Source organism: Pseudopodoces humilis, chromosome 7 (genome assembly GCF_049639895.1).
Source record: "Pseudopodoces humilis isolate 2021_Gansu_Grassland_sample_001 chromosome 7, ASM4963989v1, whole genome shotgun sequence".
Classification (NCBI taxonomy): Eukaryota; Metazoa; Chordata; class Aves; order Passeriformes; family Paridae; genus Pseudopodoces; species Pseudopodoces humilis.
This window is the reverse complement of record NC_142206.1, coordinates 24,512,663-24,534,370: the sequence shown is the minus strand read 5'-3', so window position 1 is coordinate 24,534,370 and position 21,708 is coordinate 24,512,663. Positions and strand designations below refer to the sequence as shown.

Below are 21,708 nucleotides of genomic sequence, written 5' to 3'. Positions count from 1 at the left end.
ACCCAAGACCCTGCTCCTGCCAGAGGGGATGCTCCTGCCCTTCCTCCTGCTGTGGTTTTTCCACATCAGGCAAGCCAGGTCAGCTCTCTGAGGCAGCAGAACACATCCTCCCTCCCCTGTTTGTCCCCACAACCACAGCCTCAGCCTTGCATGTGGTGTAGGTGTGCAGGGGGACCACGGGGTGTGGCTCCCCGAGCAGGCCAGCAGGGAGGTTGTATGGGGCACTAACCAGTATTAGGGTCAATGCCAACCTGCATCCAAACACTGCTGGGTGGAGAGAGCTGGGATGCATGAAACAAGAGCCATCCCTTCCTCTGACCACTCCTTCCCTTATCTGATCCCTGTTCACAAAGCATCCCACAGGCAGGTATCCTGCTGAGTTTGGCTGAAGCAGGCAGCTTAATCCTTTCAGTACCAGGGTGCTGCACAAGCCAGCACGAAAACAAGGGTGCCAATTCATCATCCAACACAGTGATCCCTATCCCTCTCCTGCGCTGCCTACAGAGATGCCTGTGCAGCCAGGGTCTGTCTTCTCTGGTCTCCTGACCAAGAACAGCCAGGACTGCGATTTCTAGGGGTTCCTCCATAGTTTTGCACCAAGGCCAAGGGACAGAACTGTGAAAGGACACATGGACACAGCACACAGAGGAAGGTAAAGGACCCAGGGCAGGGTGTGTTACTTCTCCAACAGCCCCACCAAGCCCCAGTATTCCTGATACTCCTGGGTAAGAGGACTAGACATCAACACTACAAGACAGAGCATGAAACATGAAAGGGAAATGTCTGCAGGCAGGGAGAAAATGCAAACAACCCATCATGGCATGCAAAGCAGCAGGGATGACGAACCCTTTCCACAATAATAAAACTCTCTCCTCCCTGATCTGTGAGCTGAAGTTAGGCATCCAGGACTTGCCTTTTCCTCTCTCTGCACAGCAATTAATGCAGTGGGTTGTGTTCAGTTTCAGAGCTTGCCTGGTGAGATCAAGGTCCATCAATGTTTTTTTTTTCCCTTTTGATGATGGAGTTTAAAGCAAGACCATGTGCCCCTTTAGAAATGCCATCTGTGCAAGCTTTGCCAGGATCAGCTTTGCTTGGTTGTTTTTCTCTGGCCCATAGAGCCTGACCACAGACCCTCTTGGTGATACAAAGCTTTCCTGGAGCCAGAGCACACCAAGTAGCATCTGGTTGTCAAGAGCTGTGGTTTTTGGAGGTGGGGATAGGCCGGGCCTGCAGGTTTAGGCTGTGTCACCCCAGACTGGGGGATGGATCATGAATATCAGGCAGTTTCTCCATTTTTTGGAGGACAGCCGGGAGCCTCCTAGATACTTCTACTTTGCACACTGCCCATTCCTGGTTTACCAAAGAGTTTTTTCAATGAACTCCAGTGCAGATTGAGCAGATGCTGGAGGTTGTTCAATTGTTGTTCCCTGCCACACAGGGAGGACATAAACACCCAGGAGCTGTGAGTGCTGTGGTGCCCTGCAGGGTAAGGATGTGCATGGCCCAGGGTGCGTGGCAGGAGGACAACCCCACCGCCACGGCCTGGTGTACATGGCGGTGCTGGGGCAGCTTTGGGGGGCCGTCTCAAGTCTGGGGGCATTCAAAGAACCACCCAGCAAGGGAGGCGCGGCTCCTCGGCGCTCAGCCAGCGCGCCAGGACGTGCTCCTGCTTGCCGAGGGTGCGCACAAGGCTTCCCTGGAGACCCGGCAGAGGAGGTGGCCAGCGCCGTGGGAAGAAGGCCGCGCAGCCGGCTGCGATGACAGCCGCCCTCACACTTCCAGGAAGTGCAGAGAGAGGAACCAGGTGGAGGGTGCAAACAAAGCCGGGGCCCCGGCCGGGCGGCGGAGCACTGCCAGGGACCTGCCCTCGGGATGACTCCGGAAAGCGGCTGCTGGGGGAGGAAGAGCGAGAGTGAACCCCGGGCTGGCTGAGCACATCAGCTCATGCTGCGGCAGATGTGGCGGCACCGCTCCTGGGACGTTCCCCAGAGCCCTCCGGGGGACGTAGATATAAGGTACCCACCGAGCTGGGCTCTGCCACCTTCCTCTTACTGTTGGGGGGCTAAGGTGCTGTGGCGAGTACTGACAGCCCATGATTCGGGGGCTGGGGGAAAGGCTTCCTGTGCTTGCCCAGGGCCTCGCCCGCAATCCCCTCTTCTTCTCATAGCGCCTGGGCTTGCGCAGCACAGCCTCCCAGCCAGGATGCCAGAGGGCCGCGCGAGCGCTTTCGATGCCCAGCCTGTGAGCACAGCGGGCCAGCCCGGCTGTGCCTGGGCTGTCGGTCTCTGGGAAGCCGCCAAGTGTGTCCCCATCCCCAGCAACCCTCTTGGAAAGGGCTGGTCTCTGAGGTTGCCCGTGGGACCTGTCCCAGGTTGTTAGGGGTTGGCAGGAGCACCGTGCAGCGGGCAGCCAGGGCCCTGTCCTGGCAGCCCCTGCAGCCCCGGCTTTCAGCCTGGCTCCGCACCCTTGGGAAGCGGGGAAGCTGCCATTGCGGCCGGCACATTTTCCATGCAAAGGAGGGCTGTGAGAGCTGCTCTTTGCCTGGACTGGCAGCCACGCCGAGCAGGCCAGCCCCTGCCGCTGCCCGCAGAGCCGGCGCTGTCGCTGGGCTCAGGGAGAAGCGGGACAGGCGCTCGCCGGGCTGGGTAAGAGTCTCGGTGCTGGCCTCGGCGACAAGGCCGGCGGTGGCTCCCGGTCCCCGGAGAGGGCGGTGGCGACGGCAGGACTGTTGGCTCCGTCCTCTCCGTCCGGCGGCGAACAATGGGAGGCGGAGGCAGGGGGAGGCTCCGTTCCTGCCGCCGAGCCTCTTCCGAGCGCGGGGCGGCGGCGGGGCTGACACGCGGCTTCCTCAGGCGGCGGCGCCGGGCGCGGGGCCACGGGACGGGCCCCGCCGCCAGCCCCGAGTCCCGCGCTCGGCCGGCGGCGCCGGCGGCGCGCCCGCCGGTGCCCCGGGGAGCGGCCGCCCCCCCTGCCCGCCAGCCCGTGGCCCCGGAGGGGCGGGGGCCCGGGCCGGCCGCGCCCCCCTCCCGCCCCCGGTGCCCTCCCCTGGCTCGGAACCGCGGTGGCGGCGCCGCGGAGCCCGGACCTCGCCCCTGCAGGCGGCTCAGCCCCCGCCGTCCGGCGCTTCGCCCTCCGCCACCTCCTCCGACACCGCCGCCGCCACAGCCGATTCCTCCGGGGCGTCAGGCGGCGCCGAGCCCGAGTGGGGACCGCCGCTGCCGCCGCCTCCGCTGGGCCGCCGCCACAGCAAGCGCTTCACTGGCCTCAAGCTCTTCGGACGCAGGTGAGCACCGGGCGGGGCGGACGGCGGGTCCCGCCGGGCAGGCGAGCTCCGGGTGGTGCCTGCGCCGCCGCCCCGGCACCTGGCGGCGGAGCGGGGCCGGAGGGAGCTAGGCTCCCGGGGAAGGGCTGGCTGTACGCGGCTGGAGCATCCGGAACAGAGGCGGCGGAGCACCGGCCCCCAAAGAACCTCCTGCCGCCGGGCCGTCACCAGGCCCGGTCGAGGGGCTGACCCCGGCTGAGCGCAGCCGCAGGGGGATGCCGGACAGGGTGTGGGGATGGAGCGGGCTGAGTTTGCTTTTCCCTCCTTTCAAGCTCTTGGCACGAGTGATGGGAAGTTGGAGAGCATTGCCCTCCTTGCGCGCGCTGTGGTCCCCGTGGAATCGGAGTCTCGTCTCTGGGGGATTCGCTTCCACCCACCCAGGGCTGCCTGTCTCCATCCCCGCACGCCCGTCCCCTGCTTCGCCTGCGACACTGGCAGTCCTGCCGCGCCGGGGGATGGCTGCGCTCGTCCCGCGCTGCCGGCTGGGATCCCCGCTTTCACATGCATCCGTCCCAGAGCCAGCTGGGATCCTTGTTGCCTCCCTTAGCCTCTCCCTTGGCCTCGTGGGGATTTGGACCATGTAAACCAAGTACTTCTAAGTACCAGAGCCTGGTACCTCTGCCATCCGGAGGTCTTTGAAAACACTGAATAACTGAGGTCTGAAGGAACTTCTGGAGATTACCTAGTACACACTGCTGTCTCAAAGCAGGGTCGAATTTGATCAGGCTACTGATGTTGAGTTTTGAATGTTGCCAGGGTGTAGAGAGCACAGCTTCCATGGACACCCACTACTGTGCTTCAGGTACTTGGGAATTTTTTTCCTGTAATAACTGTTCTGTATCCCTTGTTGCAACCTGTGCCTGGTCCCTCTCAGGTTGTCACCGTGCACGTCTGGGCAGCATCTGACCCAGTCTTCTCTGTACTTCCCCATCAGGTTGCTGAAGATAGTAATAGCGTTCCCTCTCAAACTTTTCTGCAGGCCAAACCTCCTCCATTATCTAATCCTTTCCCTGAGCTTGATAACTGTTGCCCTCAGCCATGTTGGTGGCCCCGTGACAAACTTTCTACATCTTATGGGTATTTTTGGCATATGGGAGCAGTTGAAGCAGGATGCAATGCCACCAGAGTGGTATCACACGTGCTGACTGCAGGAGAAAGGCTCCAATTTCAACCTCCACCTCCAAGCCGGACCTGGGAGTGGATGGTTTGCAAGGTCACTCCACCACAGAGCAGTGTTCTCTGCTTTGGTTTCAGAGCTGCTGACAATGGTTGCCTTGAGATCCTGGCAGTCTCTGGCCTGTTGCCAATACCGTGTGGCATCTCTCTCTGAGTCTTGGGGCTTCGGGCTGCTGTTACTGCAATGTAGATCAGAGCTAAGGGGAAGTTTTCCACGTGTGAACAACCTTTGGCAGTGTAGACACATGGGGAGAGGCAAAGTGGGATGGCAGGAGGAGCTGGAGGAGGCTAGTAGGCCCACCAGGACAGCTGGAAGTGGCTGCTGGGTTGTTTAGTGCATTCTCACCCTTGTGCTGCTGAGGAAGGGACCCAGGTCCCTCTGGCTCAGGGTGATGAATGCAGCACACAGAGCTGCAGGATAGGGAGGAGAGATTCCCATGGACCTCTGAGACTGAAGGAGCTCCCACGCACACCAGTGGGAGGTAAACTCAATGGGAAGTCATGCAGGATAATTGGCTGCGTGCCACTGAATTCATGCCCACCTGAGCATTGGAGCAGGGGATGGCATGAAGTTTCTTCATGTCCTCTGAGGGAATTATGAGGGAAGGCTGTGCTACGCTTCCTTTTGTCAAGAAGTACAGCCAGCCCCTACCCACCAAATGCTTTCCAGCAGCCATCGGTGAGGAAATTTGCACCCACTTCTATTCTGAGCTTTACCCAGAGCCACATGCGGCTGAGAAACAGGTCTAGAGGAAGCTTAGGTAATGGGGAGGAATTTGCTCACTGCCTTGAGTGGGTCTCTGGAGAGCCCTGACTTCAAGGAGAGAGGTCTCCTGAGGTGGACACCCAGTGTACACTCTGCCTGTAGAAACACTGGGAAGCATGGGCAGGTGAGGCAGGGGTCTGCAAAATGACAAGAGAGCCTGTCCTGTCCCCAAGGCAGGTGAGCCCTCAGGGGATTTGAGGCAACAGAAAGGTGAGCCCCCAAGCTCTGCCCTCTGATGGTACAATACATTAGTCCCGTGTTTTGCAAGCAGGCTTATTTCTGTACCTTATAATTGCCTTACAGGAGGGTGGAGTAATTGGCTCTAGAGTAGACAGAGACAAGTGCACAATACATGCATCCAGGCCGTGGATGTGTAATTCTTTTAATTGGGCTGATAAAGAGATTTGGGCTGATCAGATAAGAGGTGGTGGTTAGGATTAAATTGCCTTTCTAGCTGCCCTGTTTCTTGTGCTATGAGTGAATTGCACAGTTCACCCTTTCCAGGGAGGAATTGGGGAAGGAGTGTAAGTGCTGGTAACAATGCCTGTTTCTTGCTCGCCCCTGTGCCAGTGAAGTGGGATGCTGAAGTGGATCTTCCCTCTGAGCTTCAGAGCTTCTGTACCAAATCCCACTTCAAAGGAAGTATGTCTGCTGGTGTGATAGCATAAGCAGGGACCATAGCCACCAGTGGGACAGCTGACAGATGGTAGTCCAGCAGAGCATGAGACCAAGGTTTTAGCTGTGACCCTTTGGCAAGTCTTGTGCTGGAGCCTGCAGGTGAGCTAGGGCTGCCTGCCACTGCTCCAGGAAAGGTCTGTGGGTGGCACAACCTGTGGGTAAACGGCACTCAAGAAACTGAGACGAGCACCCGCCTACATCTTTCTGGGACGTCACTTGTCACTGTCTTTCTTGCAGCTTGATGCTTACACCCATGTGAAAGCTGAGAACAATGTGCCATTGGGACAGCAGCCCAGCCTTCCCCATCTCTGCTTTGTGGGGGATGCCCTCGAAGCCGCTGGCCCTTGGACCCACTTTGCCCTGTGCAGGTGCAGTAGAGAGGCTGCCAGTGGGGTAAGCCCCAGGTGCCCTGGGGTAATCCCAGATGGTAGTGAGGAGCCTGAAGTTTGTGCTCTGCAGGCTGGCAGGCTGAGAGTAGTGTTTCCCTCGGGACAAGCTTTTTCACAAGGCACCTTGCTGCCAGCTAGCTGTTGAGCAATCATCTTCCTACTTCTCCTCCATGCATGCAGATTTTTATGCCACTAGCACTGAAACCCTCCAGCCTCTGCTCCCCATCACGCTCAGAGGTGATGGATGGGTAGCTTTAGCTGGGTCTGGGCCAGTGTCACCTGTGGGAATCCCCAGCTGTCCCCTGCAGTGACACTTGGGCTTGCTTGTAGGGCAGATGGGATGTGCTGAGAGAATTATTTCTGCTGCTGAGTTTGCTCTGTACTCTCTGCTCGGGGCCTGACCTGCTGTGGGGCTGCTCAGGGACTTGTTTTCCGAACAGGGGAAAAATAAAGCACTGGGCATGCTGAGCAGCCATACCTGTTGGCAGCCAATGCAGCCTCACATTGGAGCCAGACTGGGACAGCTGCCAGCTCACAGTGGGGCTGTGAGATAGGGCAGGGAAGGATCAGCATGGGGGGGTCTAACTGCTTCCAGAGGCTGAGGTCTTCTGTGGTGTGGACCCTGCCTGCCACCTGCCTTGCCTCTCCAGTCCCAGGCACCCACTGGCAGCTCCCCTGCACTCCCAAGATCAGAGCAGAGGCTGCCACAGTGACACGTGCCTGCTCAGAGAAGGTGTCAGGACCTTTAATTATCATCGTACAATGGTTTAGGTTGGAAGGGACTTTAAAGATCATCTGGTTCCAACCCCACCCCCCCCCCCCACCATGGGCAGGGATACCTCCTGCTAATCTTCTTAGGAGTTGGAGCATCCTTTCCAGGAAACCCTGTAATCTCCTCAAGGGGCTGAAAGGAGGGAGGCTGATGGACTGCTTTCCTCCTTTGAACAAAAACAATAGGAGGAGAGTCAGGCACTGGGAGCAGACACAGGTCTTTGCAAGGATACAGTGTTGAGAGGGGAGAGGCAGAGCTCTGGGTGGTGCAAACAGGGAGGGTTTGAGAGCTGTTTGATTGTGGGAGTCCTCTTGGGGACTAAGGAGATGTCCTTAAGGGGAGGTCAGCCCTCTGCAATGGGTGATGCTCTCACGAAAGGCAACCTGAGCTCTGGAAGGTAGTGGGAGACACAGTGTAGGATTTCCTTCACTCATCATTGTGCAGTGCCTGGGGAGCAGACAGTCTCAGAGACTTGGCAAAGCCTCTGAATTTAACTTGCAGTTCTGGCCTCAGTGGAGCTCTGTTTTCTTTTTCCCAGGTGACTATGTGAGCTGAAGCTCCTGACTTACCTCACAGCCATGCATTCACTTGCTTGCTGGTTCTTTTGAACCAGTGCTGACTTTGAGATGCTGAGTTCAAGAGTAGAGCAAGGACTGCAGGCTGACTCCTTGACCCTTGGGCTTACAGACAATCTTTTTTGGAAGAGATAGGGTACTGGCAGGAGGTGAATGGCTTCTGCTGGAGACTTTTTCAAGTAGAGACTCTGGTGCAGATCTGGCTTGGGAGCACGAGCTAGATGTGGAAATAGGGGAAACCTGTCTTGCTGGTTCTTGAATTGGCACTAGAATAATGGCTCTCTCTTTGCAATCCTGAGTTCAAGAGCTTTCTCTAGGCCAGCTCTCCAGTAATACGAAAGTATACTCTGTGTTTCTGTTGCAACTTGCAGATCCATCAGCAGCTGCAGTCTGTGTTCGGGAGCTGGGAGGCTTTCTTCTTCTCCCCATCAGGACGCCAGGTGGAGGGTGAAGCTCTGCCAATGGAAGCAGTGAGGCTGCACTGGCCAGGCCAGTGCCTGCAGGGATGGCGTCCTGTCCACACCGGACATATGTGTTAGACACAATGCTGTTCTCCTCCTGCCTGCAGTTTAGGGCTTGATCCATTAGGCTGCTAATTTTGTACTTAACTGTGAGCTCTGCCCACAGGGGAAGCTCTTCCTCTTTGTGCCATGATGAGGAGCTGAGAGGATGTCTTCCCACTCCATGCTGTCCCAGACAGTAGGAGTTAATGGGCCTCCTGTCTCAGCCCTGGCTGCTGGGCAGGCTGTGCTGTCTGGGTTAGGCTGTCAGTTCCAGTTTCTACCTGTGACCATTGCTCCTGTGCCTGGAAGTAGCCTAGCTCAGCTTTGTCCAACTGATGTCTGTCAGCCCTTCCCAGTTCAGGCCCTAGGAAAATGAGCTAAGCATGCCCTATCTCAGAGAAGCCCTGCCCAGCTGTGACAACTGGAGACCTGTCTCTGGGGGGACTGCAGGATGCTGCCCAAGCTGTGGGTGCAGGCTGGCAGGTACATGACACTGGTGGGAAAGCCCCACTCTGGGAGCAGAGGTCTGGCTTGGAGGTGGTCCCACCCTTTGGCTGCTGCTCCATGTTGGTGGGAGATTCCTTTGGTGTGTCTCATGGGCTAGTGCTGGCTCCCTGACATTATTGCAGGATGCCAGCTTGTGGCAAGCTCTAGTCCCAGCCCCACGTGGGGGCACCTAGCCAGAGTGTGAAAATCCCACCCAGCACCATTGGGGAAGAGCTTAGTGTTTGCTCTTTCCCAGCTCCACTCATCCTGTCTCCCTTTCCCTGCTTCCCAGCAGCATCTCGTCTCTTTGCAGGGCAGGAGCAGCCCTGGCTTCAGCACATGCTATAGCTTTGAAGAATGTCATGTGTCCCAGCTGGCTGGCCCAGGAAGTCAGGGCAACTAACACAGAGCCTTCTTGCAGAAGGTTTTCCCCTTGTTTTGGTGCAGCTTGGCTTCCACAGGAAACGTGTGTGCCAAACAGCCTGTCCCTTGCTTGCCATTGTCAGCCCAGGTGTGGATCCAGAGCCAGAGGGCAGGGGGGCTCCCTGCTGCCTGCTCCCCACTGGCTGTGGAGGGCCCCACCTCCACTCTAGGCAGGACTCCCCAGTGGGATGAGGATAGAGAATCAAGGGGCAGAAGTACTTAAGATGGCTTGGAGCCTCCTCCTGAGCTCCCAGCCTCTAGCTGTGGCCTGTAGCCATCCAAGAGAGGGAGCAGGGGGCCATGCAGATGGCCACGTGCCGTCCCCTCTGTGTGAAAGTTCCCACTTGGTCCGATTATCTGTACATCATCCTGCCTTGCCACCCTGGCTCTGGCCAGGAGCCTCTCAGATCCAGGGCTAAGCCTCTTACTGCCCAAGCTTGAGGTCACCACGCAAGAGGACATGGCGTGGGGCACTCTGGCAGCTGCTACTGCTGAAGTGTGGCAGGGGGTGGGGTGGGTGTTTTCTGCACAGATTTTGCACCCATGTGAGGCTGCCAGATGGCAGGATTATGAAGCTACAGGGCTCCTGTCCTGTGAGAGCTGCTGAGATGCATGGGAGGAGGTATCCTGCTCCCCAGTACAGCTTCTGGCGGAGTTGCACATTGGCGTGGAGATGTTCCCGAAGAGGCTACTGCTGAGGATCCCCCACCTGAGCTCAAACGTTACCCACCCACAAGTTTGAACATTGTTTGAATGAGTGAGGAAGCAGATGTGGTGGGGGTGGGCGTCAGAGGGGTCCCAAGAATGACACTTCCCAGCTGTACTGGGTCACCAAGAGCTTTGCTACCCAGCCCCTGGCTGGTGGGAGTTGGGGCTGGTAAGGGTTGGTGCCCATGCACAGGGGCCAGTGGGTTGGGAACAGGTGAACTGCTCTGCCCTGCCCAAACAATGCTCCTCCATGCAAGGCTTGGAGAGTGCCTTCATGATTTGTTTGAAATTCAAATCCATGCCTGGACCCAGTAGTCGAGGTAAAAGAAAGCAGCCAGGAACCAGGCCAGCACGGGGAAGGAGGAAGGGAATCCGCCTCTTTCTGTGCCAGCCTGGTGCTGGTCCCTGAGTGTGCCCTCTTGCAGCTGGCTGGGTTGTGCTGGAGGTGACTCTGTACTGGGCTGGGTTAGTATTGCAGACACAGGAGTGTGATGTTCATGTTTGCTGAATGGTTCTTCAGGGAAAAATGGTGTTGCTAACTTCAGCTTCATGGGCATGTTGCCTGCATTGACCTCCATGGCTGACAGCATGGGTGGTGGCACAGTGCCACCGGACTGGGATCTGCAAGTGCCAAGGCTAGGGAGAGTATGTGTGGTGGAGAGATGCCACTGGGGCAGGGGGGGACAGTGCTGTGTGCTGGTTAGCCAGGCGTATTCATGGCTTGCTGACCGCTCTCTTTGTGTCCCTAGACTCCACCTGCCCCACAAAGGTGTCTTCCCTTGTCTCCAGGGCAGTCAGCCCGGCCGATGGGGATCCAGGAGGATAAAGCACTGGCCAGCGGTGTATAAGTATGTGGTATTTTTATTGGCTTGCACAGGCTGCGCAGTCCCAGCAGCTGCTGCAGTGTTTCTTTTCAAGAGTTCTCTTCCCTCCCACCCACATCTCACCCCACCTCACCCGCTTGTGTCTTTACTAATAACCAAGGCCACTGAAAGCCAAGCTGCTTGCCTCATGCCTGTGTCACTAACTTTGTTCTAAAGAGCAGCTTGCTGCTGGACTTTGATCAGCTAACATGGCAGCTTCTGTTTTGCTGGAGTTTGGATTGAAGGTCAATTGATCTCTTCCTCCTCTATGTCCTAGCCAGTGTGGGCATGAGCACCTAGACCCAGTGCATGTTGAGTGCTTGGAAGACCTAAGGTGACAGCACTGAGGGTGGTTTAGCTAAATGACTAAATTAAATAATAATAAATAATAAAATTTAGCTGAAGCAGTCTGAAGTTCAGTAAGGCTATGACTGCCAGAAATGGTAGAAGAACAGGGCCTGGGAGACAATCACCATTGCTGGGACATAGTTGCTGTGTGGGAGCCGGTTCCTAGGATAGACACAGTGTTGGGGCTAGCCAATACCTCACTCACAAGTGCCCCTGAGGAGATGTGGAGGTAGTGACAAGTCCCAGCTTCCATTCCCAGGCTCCCTATGCCTTGGTCTTTGTAGAGCAACACATCAGCCTGGTCAGGATTTGGCTGCACATGTGTGAATGCCACAGTGGAAAAGCCTTACTGCTCTTCCTGGCTTCTGCTGCAGTTTCTCTGCATGGCATCCTGGGCCTTTCTGAGTTTACCACTCAGTCTCTTGTTTGTCTAATGTTGTAGACATAAAAATCTTATGTCCCAAGGATGCTTGGGAGTCCTGTGGTTGGAGGTGTTGGGAGCAAGAGGCTCCCAACAGTGAGTGAGGCTGGTTAGTGCTCTGCAGAGGGGTGGCAGATGGGTTTTGGAGAGGTCCAAAGAGCCGTGGGTTGAACACCAGAGGGCACGGTCGCTCTTTGGAGCTCTTGTGTTCTGCTGTGCGACTCCAGCCCTTTCCCTGCAGCTGATTTCAATTTCAGCTGGGTGTTGTGACATGTCCCTTCTGTAGGGCTGCTGGCCTTGACTCATCGCTCCTGGTTTTGCTTTCCTCCCTTCTGCGAGAAAGGGTTTGGCAAAGCATCTGCATAGAGCTTTTTTTATACTGCTGTGGCTGAAGTGGTTGGTGAGCTTGATGGCTTAAACTGGTCAGCTGCTGCCGTGGGCTGGCTGATGCTCAGAGGCAAGCCTCCAGCCAAGGCAGCTGTCAGCCAGCACCCCACTGCACCGGCTTGCGTGTCCTGGTACCATTCAGAGCCTCACAATGGCACCCACCCAACTGCACCTGGAGCCTGGGTCACTCCTCCCACACCACAAGTCTCTGGAGCACCCAGTGTCTCTGTGGGCATGGGAGGAGGAGCAGAGAAACTCGGGAAGCAGAGCAAGGCAGCCCTGTGTTACTGGTCTGTGCTAAAGTGCTAGTCCATCGCAGGAAGGGGGACAGCGGTCTGCTCTCTGCACAGGCATCATCCTCTCTGGAGGATGATAGAAGAAAAAAGCCCATCGATGATTCTGGCAGATGTGGGGATGTTAAAATGAAAGAAGAAAAGGAAGCACACAGGACCAGATATGCTGAGGGCATTTAGAACAAAGGGTGGAGGAGAAAAAAACCCAACTTCTCCTCCTGCCCTCCCATTTGTTGCAGTGGGACAAGCTGACATTCAGCAAAGCCAAGAAATAATAGATTTAACGTTGTTAAAAGGAGTTACGTGAATTTTGATGTGAGGTGCTGGAGAAAAAGACTTAGTCACTTGCGGCCATGAGATGAAAAAGTGAAACCAAAGGTTAGACATGATATCAGTAACAGGATCACAGTTAAACTAACAAATGCCACTTGTGTGACAAGTCAGCATGTGCTTTGCTTAGTCACAGGGTCATGATGAAGGCTTGGGAGATGTCTTTCCTGTCTCAGGCTTTGTGGTATAGAGAGACCACTGGAGACTGCGTTTCTCAGGGATGCTGAGCAGTTCTCCCCCTTGCAGACACCTGCAGGGGCTGCCACTTGTGGTGTGGTTTCAGGTGCGTGGGACCAGGATCTCCTCACATGGAAAGTCTTGCTCAGGGCTGTGTGGGCCTGGGGAGCCTCTCAGCCTGGAGCAGTGGTTTCTGCTTGAACACAGCAGACCGAAACCTGTGACAGCAGCACTGGGAGCCACTGGTCTCCATCACAACCCATTCACCTGTCTGCATGTTAACAGGCTGATGGCTTACTAAGTCATGGGGGAAGGAGAATGACAGCAAGGTGTTTGCATGACTGAACTTGAGGAGAGGGTTCTTAGGCTTTCTGCTCCTGCTGCCTCCAGGGACTTGGAAAATTAGTAATCTTAGTGGTCAGATTGACTTGGAAGGGATTTTGGGGCCACCTGGAATCCACTGTGGTCACCCCTCCAGGCTGTTTACATTTGTAAGTCCAGGTCCTGCCAGCCCAGGAAGGAGATAGGATTGTGGTGACTGTGAGGAGCAGCAATTGTTATCAGCAGGAGTCTCTGCTATGCATAGACCTCTGGGGACAGGTTGAGCAATGTGGGCATGGGGCAGTTGGAGACAAGCTGTAAGCTTGAACCCTCCCTGGAAGTGTTCAAGGCCAGGTTGGATAGGACTCTGAGCAACCTGGTCTAGTGGAAGGTGTTCTGACTATGGTAGTGGGCTTGCAACAAGATGCCCTTTAAAGTCTCTTCCAATCCAAATCATTCTGTGATTCTGTGCTAAGCTTCTACAACTAACAGAATGAGAGGACACAGCCTTAAGCTGCGCCAAGGGAAATTTAGGTTGGACATTAGGAAAAAGTTCTTCACGGGAAGAATGATAAAATACTGGAATGGTCTGCCTGGGGAGGTAGTGGAGTCACCATCCCTGGATGTGTTTAAAAAAAAGGCTGGATATGGCATTCAGTGCCATAGTTCAGTTGAGGTATTATGGCATAGGTTGGACTCGATGATCTTGAAGGTCTCTTCCAACCTAGTCATTCTGTGTGATTCTGTGTGTGATTCTTTGGCTGGAGGTGGGGCTAGTGAGGAACCACACATATCTCTTACCAGGCTACTTTGCTCTGAATGATTGACTAGTTGCAGCACATTTTTAATTTTCTCTTTGATAAAATATCCTGCCAGTTCTGGTAAGTGAGTCTTAAAAATGATGGACTGGGACCTGTTCCTAGAGGCCCTTCTGCAGCTGGCAGCATGGCTGCCCTGGGGCTGTGACAATGCTGGGACCTGCTTGACTGCTAGCGGCAGCTGGCTCTTTCCCAGCACTGGGAAGGGAATTCCAAAGGATGTGTAGATACCCTGTGTAGCGGGGGAGGCAGAACCTTCCATCCTTTACCAGCTGCCAGTTTTGAAGACTGACCAGGATGAACACCTCCTGCCTGCCCTGGGTATCTCCAGATCCCTTTCCCCTCTGGTGATGTGAGAAAAGGGCTGAACAGAATCTTCAGCAGCTTTGGCAATAGATGGGTTTGCTCATGTGTCCTCCCTGCCCCTCTCCCCCACTGATTCACAAAGGCCACTTGCTCTTTCTGCCACGATGGAGATGACAGCAATGGTGGTAGCTCAGCCTTTGGGCCTGGCTACTCTCTGGGGAATAGTTTCCTGTGAACTGCTTTCAAGACACCCATTGGGGAAGGCAGTTGGCCGCCTTCGCCACACCGGCTGCAGCCTCTGTGACATTTTGTTATGCTTGTGTTACTGTAGTCCCACTCCAGGCCCCAAGGAGCACTGGGCACAGTCCAAACACACATTCCTACACACACAGGAGAAGAGTTCCCTGTCTAATTTTAGCCATGACATGTAGGCAAGGGGAAGGGGCAGGCAGGAGAGGGCAGGGTGTGAAAGGACGAGGTCTCAGCTGCAGCTGCCCGCACTGACTCACTCGCTATGGCCTATGTGGCCATCGGCTCTCATCGCCGGGGTAAATGACCGAAATAACAATAGCTGGTGACGCACATCGTGGAGTGAGCTGGCCCTTGGTGTGACCTTCCCTCCCCTCTCTGCAAAGACCAAAGAGGAGATGGGTTTTGTGGCCCCAAAAGGAAGATGGGTTGTGTTTGTCTGTGAGCAGATCCCTAGGGGCAGCTGGGGAACCCAAACAGTGGTGAAGCATGACGGGGAAGTCCCCAGCTGGCCGTGACGGGTCCCATGGAGGGTTTCCACAACGAAGACGAAAAGCTCCTGAGACGTCTGTGGAGCCTGCCTGGACCAAAGACTAACTCAGAAGCAAGATACCTCCTGAGCATGAAGACAGGCTCTCCGTGGCTGGCAGCTTGACTCCCATCAGCCACACAAACCCCTTTATCCCAGTTCCAAGGAGGCAGGAGAGAATCGCCACTTAGGCACGTTCCTCCCTGTGTTCTCCTGCTGCCGCTGCCAGGGGAGCTGCTCCATCCCTGAGCTGCAGCTGAGTGTTCGGGGAGCAGCTGGCGCTGTGGGGACCCCTCTTTCCGGGCCCGCTGTGGTGCGTGTGGCTGGGGGCGAGCAGGCCTCAGGGCTGCTCGGAGAGGAAGTGCAGTTGGTTATTTTAACAGCGCTGTCAGCTTTGCAGCGTGGGGAGGAGCGCAGGGAGAAGCCAAGCACTCTCTCCAAACTAGGACTTGGTAGGGGAGGGCTGGCCCGCTGCTGCGGCGGAGCCGCTGCCACCCACTCGGCACCTGCAGGACTCCTGCACCACTTCGGATCAGGTCACGGGGGCTTTTTCCCACTATCTCCCCTCTTCTTATCCTGCTCGTCCCTCTCCCTCACGTTTGCTGCTTTTGTTTGTGCTGGGTGGGGGATGGGAGGGGACCTGGGAGAAGAGGCAGCCCTTAGTTTGTAGGTATGGCATTTGGTTCCAGACCACTGTGAAGGGCAAGGGGAGCAGACCACAGAGTCATCCCCAAGACCCTCAACTTTGCTTCTGTCAAGCACTGTTTGCTAGCACAGCCTGGAGCAAGCTGATCCACAGCAGTCCCCAGGGCTCAGGCAAGGGGTCTGTGAAACACAGCACCATGGCACTCAGTGGTGCCTGGCTGGTGTTTCTGTGGGGTTTCCCTGCCAGTGGTATATTTCCAGACACTCCTTCTGCTGCTTTTGTCCTGCCAGTCCATGTGGCATGGGAGTGGCAGCGAAAAATCTGCAGGTAGCAGAGGACAGGGAAACAGCCGGTGCCTTGCCAGGACCCTTAGTCCTCAGTCAATTTGCTTTGGGATAGTTTAGGAAAGCAGGACTGATTTGCGGCCTCCTGGCATACCCTCTGGTGCTGGTGGGACTGTGATTACCTGCTTATGCCAGGAGCAGTGGGATGCCCTTCCTGATTCCTGCTGCGGGCTGGAGGGAAGCATGCAAGTCCCATCTTTGTGATCGGCAATCAGTGCCTGATGTGGAGTGCCTGACATTTTCTTGACTTTGCTTTGGGAGGTGCAGAGACTTGCTAGCCCTGGGATCCACTGCCTGTGTTCTGTATCTGCCACACTGCAGCTTTGTTATTACACAAGGTTCACTGCCTCCTCCCTGGGGCTGCTGCCCTGGGCAGACACTGTGTATTGCCCTGCCTGGGGCAGCACTGGGGCCAGTAGCAATTTCTGTGCCAGGATTTTGGCTTTGTGTGCTGGGGAAAAACTATGAGGCTGCTCTGGGAGTTTGGATCAAACAGCTGAGCTGTGGGACTGGCCACCCTTTAAATAGTGTGTCCCTCCTTGTGAGGAGCAGAGCTGTGCATACTGAAGGAGGGGACCATCACTGATAATGGGAATCTACAAAAGAAACCATGGTCTGGGTACCTAAACCAACAGAACACCCTGCTGAGGCCCCCACTGCTTGGCTTCGTGCATGTCACTCTGGAAAGGAAGCTCAGAGAGAGAGAGAGAGAAAAAAAAAGAAACTCTCCAAGCCCTTCCCAGCCTGCATCACTGTTCCTACTGATGGGACCAAAATAGAAACTGTGTGGCCAGCCTCTCCCCCCACCCTTGCTCAGCCTCAGCCCCAGCACCATCACTGATGGTAGTGGCTCACCCTCTGCGTTTCAACCCTGGTTAATTCATTGCTCACGGCTGTCTGTCTTGCTGTTTGGCTCCTCAGCCAAATGCAGCAACAGATTGTTTACATCAGTGCTGTCAGGTTTCTTGATTGCCAGGAGGCAGATTATTTACTGTAGTGGTATATAAACTTCATAACATTATGATGGTGGAAAGTTGTCAAGGGATATAAATGCCCAGAGTCAGCCCAGGAGGCTCCAAGGAGATGGTTTTGGTTTAAATTAAGATAAAACACTATCCTCCATGGATTTTGGGAAGGAAATCACATTGTTGTAATGGGAACATTACTCTGAATGTTAGAGCTGGCAAACTCTTCACTTTATGAAGCCTCTGTGGAGGCTGAGCTACTCTGAGCTACTCTGGCAGATGTGCCTTAAAACAGATCTCACATTTGCCCTGAGAAAGTGGTTGAAAAGGAGATGGCATCATGCAGAGCTTTGGGTGAGGTGGGATGGAGCTGCCATGAGAAGGGTGTTGGGAAAATGCTAGGAACTGTATGAAAAGTCGTAGTCCCTTCTGCTCCTGGCCCCTGTCCTTCCCAGAAAATCAGATGTGAGCATTTTCTTGTGAAGGGCCAGGCATGAAGGTGAGATGGCTTTTGCCTTGCTTTGGTTGAGGCATGGCCAAGCGGTGTCCTTCCACCTGGCTTTGCCACTTGGAGAAGCCTACCCTGACAAACTGTCAAACTGTGGTGTTTCATTTCTTTGCCTTGCTACAATCCCCCCCACCTCAAGGCAGCTGCTGGTTCCTGGTGCTGCATCTGTCACCCTGACTTGCTCATTCAAAGAAATCATCTTAGAGGCTGTATCTCCTCCCTGTGGTGTCCCCAGCTCCTGAGCACAGCCCAGTACAAGAAGGGTACAGAGACGCTACTCTGACGTAGCTAGCTGTCCTTTGTGAAGCAGTGCTGTCCTGGGGCCTCCAGGCTGGCCACCCAGAGTGCCAGTGACACTGACAGTCTTCTGAGCAACTTGGCAAATGTGTTTAGATATTGCCAGGGGTGCCTTGCTGTCATATCCATGCCCAGTAGCCCTGAGAGGGACCTCTATGCAGCATGTGCAGGGACCTCAGGAACCACAGGGCTGGGAGGAGGTCCTCTGCAGCTGCATGCATCTGACCACCAGCTGGTTTCTAAGCACTTGCCTTGCTTTCTCACTAGCAGAGAGGTCTGAATTAATCTTGATCAGGCCCAGGACTCACTGAGCGATAAGCTTAGATACGTCACCTTCTGAGTGCCCTGCTAGGATCAGAAACTGGCTTCTGCAGCCTGGAGGGGCAACCTTACGGTTGCAGCAGTAATCCCCTCCTCTGCAGGGTGACAGTGCAACTGAGGGTGTCCTTGTCCTTGTCCTGGGAATACCATGCTTCTGCAGTTCAGAAGCCTGGAAGTAGCCCATGTAGGTGGTGGCACTTGTTGCAGTAGATCACATGTATGAATCTTAAAATAGATGAGCATAGCCCATAGCTCACCCCTCATGGTGCTTTGAAAGGCTCATGGTTTGGATGGAGCCTCCCTACCCCTGTGCTGGGGGTAGCCCCATCTCCTTGCTCACACTGGACCAAATGTAGGGGAGCTCCTGACTCTGTTTTATTTGCGTGATGGTAGGAGAGATGACAGCTGGAATGGAAATTCTGAGTAGAAACAAAGTGCAGTTTGGAAACTTGCTGATCACTGCACACCTCGCTGCAACCAAAGCCTTAGGGGCTGCACCACGTCTTGACCAGCATTTTCTCTTCCCCATCTGGCACGGGGGCACCTTCCTCAGCTGACCTCATCTGTGCAGGTTGTTCTTGAAAGGTCAGAGAAGCTCGGCTGGGGAGCCCCAGGGAGAGGAGAGGTCGGTGATGATGCGTGGGAAGCAGGACGGGAGAGCGGGGACAGGATCTCAGCAGGGGTGGTGTGAGGACAGCAGTGTACATGGGAAGATTGAATATCAGAGCACTGAAAGGGCAGTGTGGGATGTACAAGTTTGTGATGGAAGCAGATGCTGAAGGCAACCAGTGGTGTGCCAGCAGGGTGGGAATGAGCAGCATTTCTCTGGACGGGCTCCTGGGTCCCTCAGTCTCTCCAGTGCCGAGGCAGGGAGGCAGCAGGGAGGCAGAAGCCCAGGAGATCTTGCTGTCACACAGGAGTGGCTATTAATAACACGCTTTCCTTGTGGCTGATTTGTTCGAGTCAGGTGTCTTTGCCAGAGAAGACAGCATGTAAACTGAAATGGGCTCCTGCTCACACTCTGCCAACTCTAGTGCCACAGCAGCTCCCCAGCACCCACAGCTAGCCAGGACGCAGGAATCCAGCCAGCTGCCATCAGGACAGGTACTCGTCATGGAACAGGGCGAAGCTCTCAGACTTGTTTCCCTTGTAGTCCTGTGGCTGGAAAAACTGCTTTCCAGTCGACTAGTTGGAGGTTTGCTGAAAGGTCAGGAGGAGCTGATGGTGTTATTATGTCCAGACTTCTTTGTGGCTCAAGGCTTGTACAGTAAGTGCCAACAACATCCTGCAGTAGAGTCCACTTGCCTCCTTTGGTGCCAGGAGAAGTGTGCCAGATTTGTCACTGTATGAAAGCAACCTGAGATCTCTCTTGCTTCTGAGCCCTGGCAGGAATAGACCAGGCTGCTGGAAGGACAAAGGGAATAAAATGTGGAGGGAAGGCCAAGAGGGTGTATGGCACAGAATCCCTCTGCCTATTGCAGAGAGCTTGTTAAGTATGGTATATGGGAGTTTGCTCAAGGTTAGTGAAGCAAAGCAGGATAGTTGAGCTGAAAATCCAGATCCTCTTCCTGATGTGGGCAAAGATTATGTCATGGGGGACACTGCATGTTTAGCCCTAAGAGTCAGCCTGTCCGGTTTTGGAACCACCACCACCAAATGAGGGATAGCTGCTGGATTTCTGGAGAGATGTCTCCTTAACAGCTGATGCACAAGCTCTATGTCCACTGCAGTTACAAGATGCAAGTTTTTCCTCTTCAATCTGCTGTGTTTTCCAAGGGTGTTCATTTTGGGACATGCTTCTGCTTCAGCAGGATCTCTGCACTGAGGCCAGGCAGGGTGTTTAGGATGCTTTGAGAAGTCTGGTAATAAAAAACACCCTACCTTTCAAGAGCTCTGATTGCAGATCATGAGCAGACCAGAGCTGTTGTCTCCTTCCTTACTCACACAAGGAGTGTGAAATGATAGTGTGTATCTGCTCATAAGTAGAGTTGATATCCCAGTACATGCAGCAGTACTTACTTCCTTTCCTTTGCACCCTGCAAATGCCAGGCTGCCTCCATCCAGCCTCCTTACCTAACTCAGCCGAGTAAGGCAATCTACAGAGCAGCCACAGGTGCTGGCTCCTCTCTATCTCTGTGACAAACAATGGAGGTGCCAGTAATGTGCTGCTGTTAGGCCCAGGGCTTCCAGGGCTTAGCTCTTTCCAGGCTCCTCTCTGCCTAGTACATGGTTCCCCAGCTGCCCTGCACACAGCACTGCTAATGTGTACCAACCATGGGCAGCCCCGGCAGTTTGTCCATCTGCTCCACCACAGCAGCTCTCACACCTGCAATACACCATTTGGAGCTCAGGGTGGAAGCCAGATGCAAGAGGTGGGGATATGTACAGCATATCTGAGCTGCCACATGCTGCTGTCATGGGCTGTCAAATGGCAATCTTGTAATAACCTTCACCACTGGTGGTCAGAGCTTGATTCCATGTGCTGTTTACAGACAGCCCTGAAGATAAAAAGGTCTGCAGTCAGCTAGTGCTCAAACATAAATGTCAAACCAAGGTTGTTCTAGCAGATTTCCTCACGAGACTGGTGCAAAAAGGAAGGAAGCTGTGTTAAGAGGTCTTCCTGCCCACAGTAAGTGGTACAGCAGCTTTGTGCTGGTGGAATATCCGGGGCAGGAGGGAACAGCCGTTCAGCTCATTTGAGGTGCCCTTGGTCAGTATGTCTCCCCCAGGAACTAAAGCTGGATGAAAAGGGTCTGTTGCAGTCTGCCATATCCCGTGTGTTTTAAAATATGTTTTATTTGTTCAGACAGTTTTTAATACCTGTTGGTGATGATGCTCATTGGCAGCCATCTGAACATGATCCAGCGTGTGCCAAGTGGCCACAAAAGCCAACAGCATCCTGGCCTGTATCAGTAATAGTGTGGCTAGCAGGACTAGGAGGTGGCTGTTTCCCTGTACTCTACCTTGTTGAGTCTCTAGTCTAAATATCTACTAGTAATAGGTATTTAATAACACTCCATGCCCTTGTGGTGGGTAGGGGAGATGCCTTGCACAGCATGGAAATCATTGAGAGTGGTGGTGGTGGTGGTGGCTTGTGTGTGCTTGGCAGGCTGCCATGATTGAGTCCCCTGCCTTGGGAGCAGTTGAAGAGAAGTTTGCTTCTACCAAATTGTGGGTTTTGGTGTTTTTGGTTTTTTTTAAGCTGGCCTTGAATAAATTCTCTAGCAGCGGAAGAGAGGTGGCAGCTGGAGGGTGGGAAATGAAGCATTGTCTCTGCAGGAGGGGAGAACTGGAGCTAGCCAGACTCAACTCCTTCCACTCAGGCCTTTGCGTGCTGAGCCACTGCCACTGAAAATGTTGCAGCACCTTCCACCTGTGGTTTTCAACAGACTGCTGTAGTGTCCAGGGAGCCTGTCAAGCTTTGAGGGCTGGGCAGGGAAAGCATGAGCTTTCCATAAAGCTCTTTCTCCCATGAGAGGGAAGACTTGCTCAGGACAGATGGGATGATCTTCCTGAATCTCCTCTGCCCTGCTCCAGCCTCTCCCAGCTTCCAGCTCTCCCAAATGGCTTCTACCAAATTTTCCTGCCCTGGTTTTACTGGCCTGGTTAATTTTCTTCTGTAGGACTCACAACGGCTTAATTTAAATATGCTACAAATTTTGTGGGACTGGTGCTTAGCCAGAGTGGTTGCTGTGGGGAAACTAGGGGTGGATCAGCATCAGGAGAGTGGTGGGGGTAATTCAGGTGCCAGGGCTGATTGGCACCTCGGGGTGCACAGGGGCTCTGC

General features: G+C 54.7%; 1 protein-coding gene across 3 annotated transcripts in view; it reads left to right on the top strand.

Annotated features, from left to right (window-relative positions):
* The window catches only part of DGKZ (diacylglycerol kinase zeta), a 53,216-nt gene that overhangs the window by 4,892 nt on the left and 26,616 nt on the right, over window positions 1–21,708 (top strand). The window contains exons 1-2 of one of the 3 annotated variants that reach the window (XM_088057412.1): window positions 3,151–3,283; window positions 10,548–10,646. The exons of 1 other annotated variant lie outside the window; for it this stretch is intronic. The gene's annotated coding sequence lies outside the window, so the exon portion shown is untranslated. Of the gene's footprint in view, window positions 1–3,150; window positions 3,284–10,547; window positions 10,647–15,302; window positions 15,377–21,708 lie in introns of those variants that run through there. One more of the 3 variants, XM_088057411.1, reaches the window with a different exon arrangement.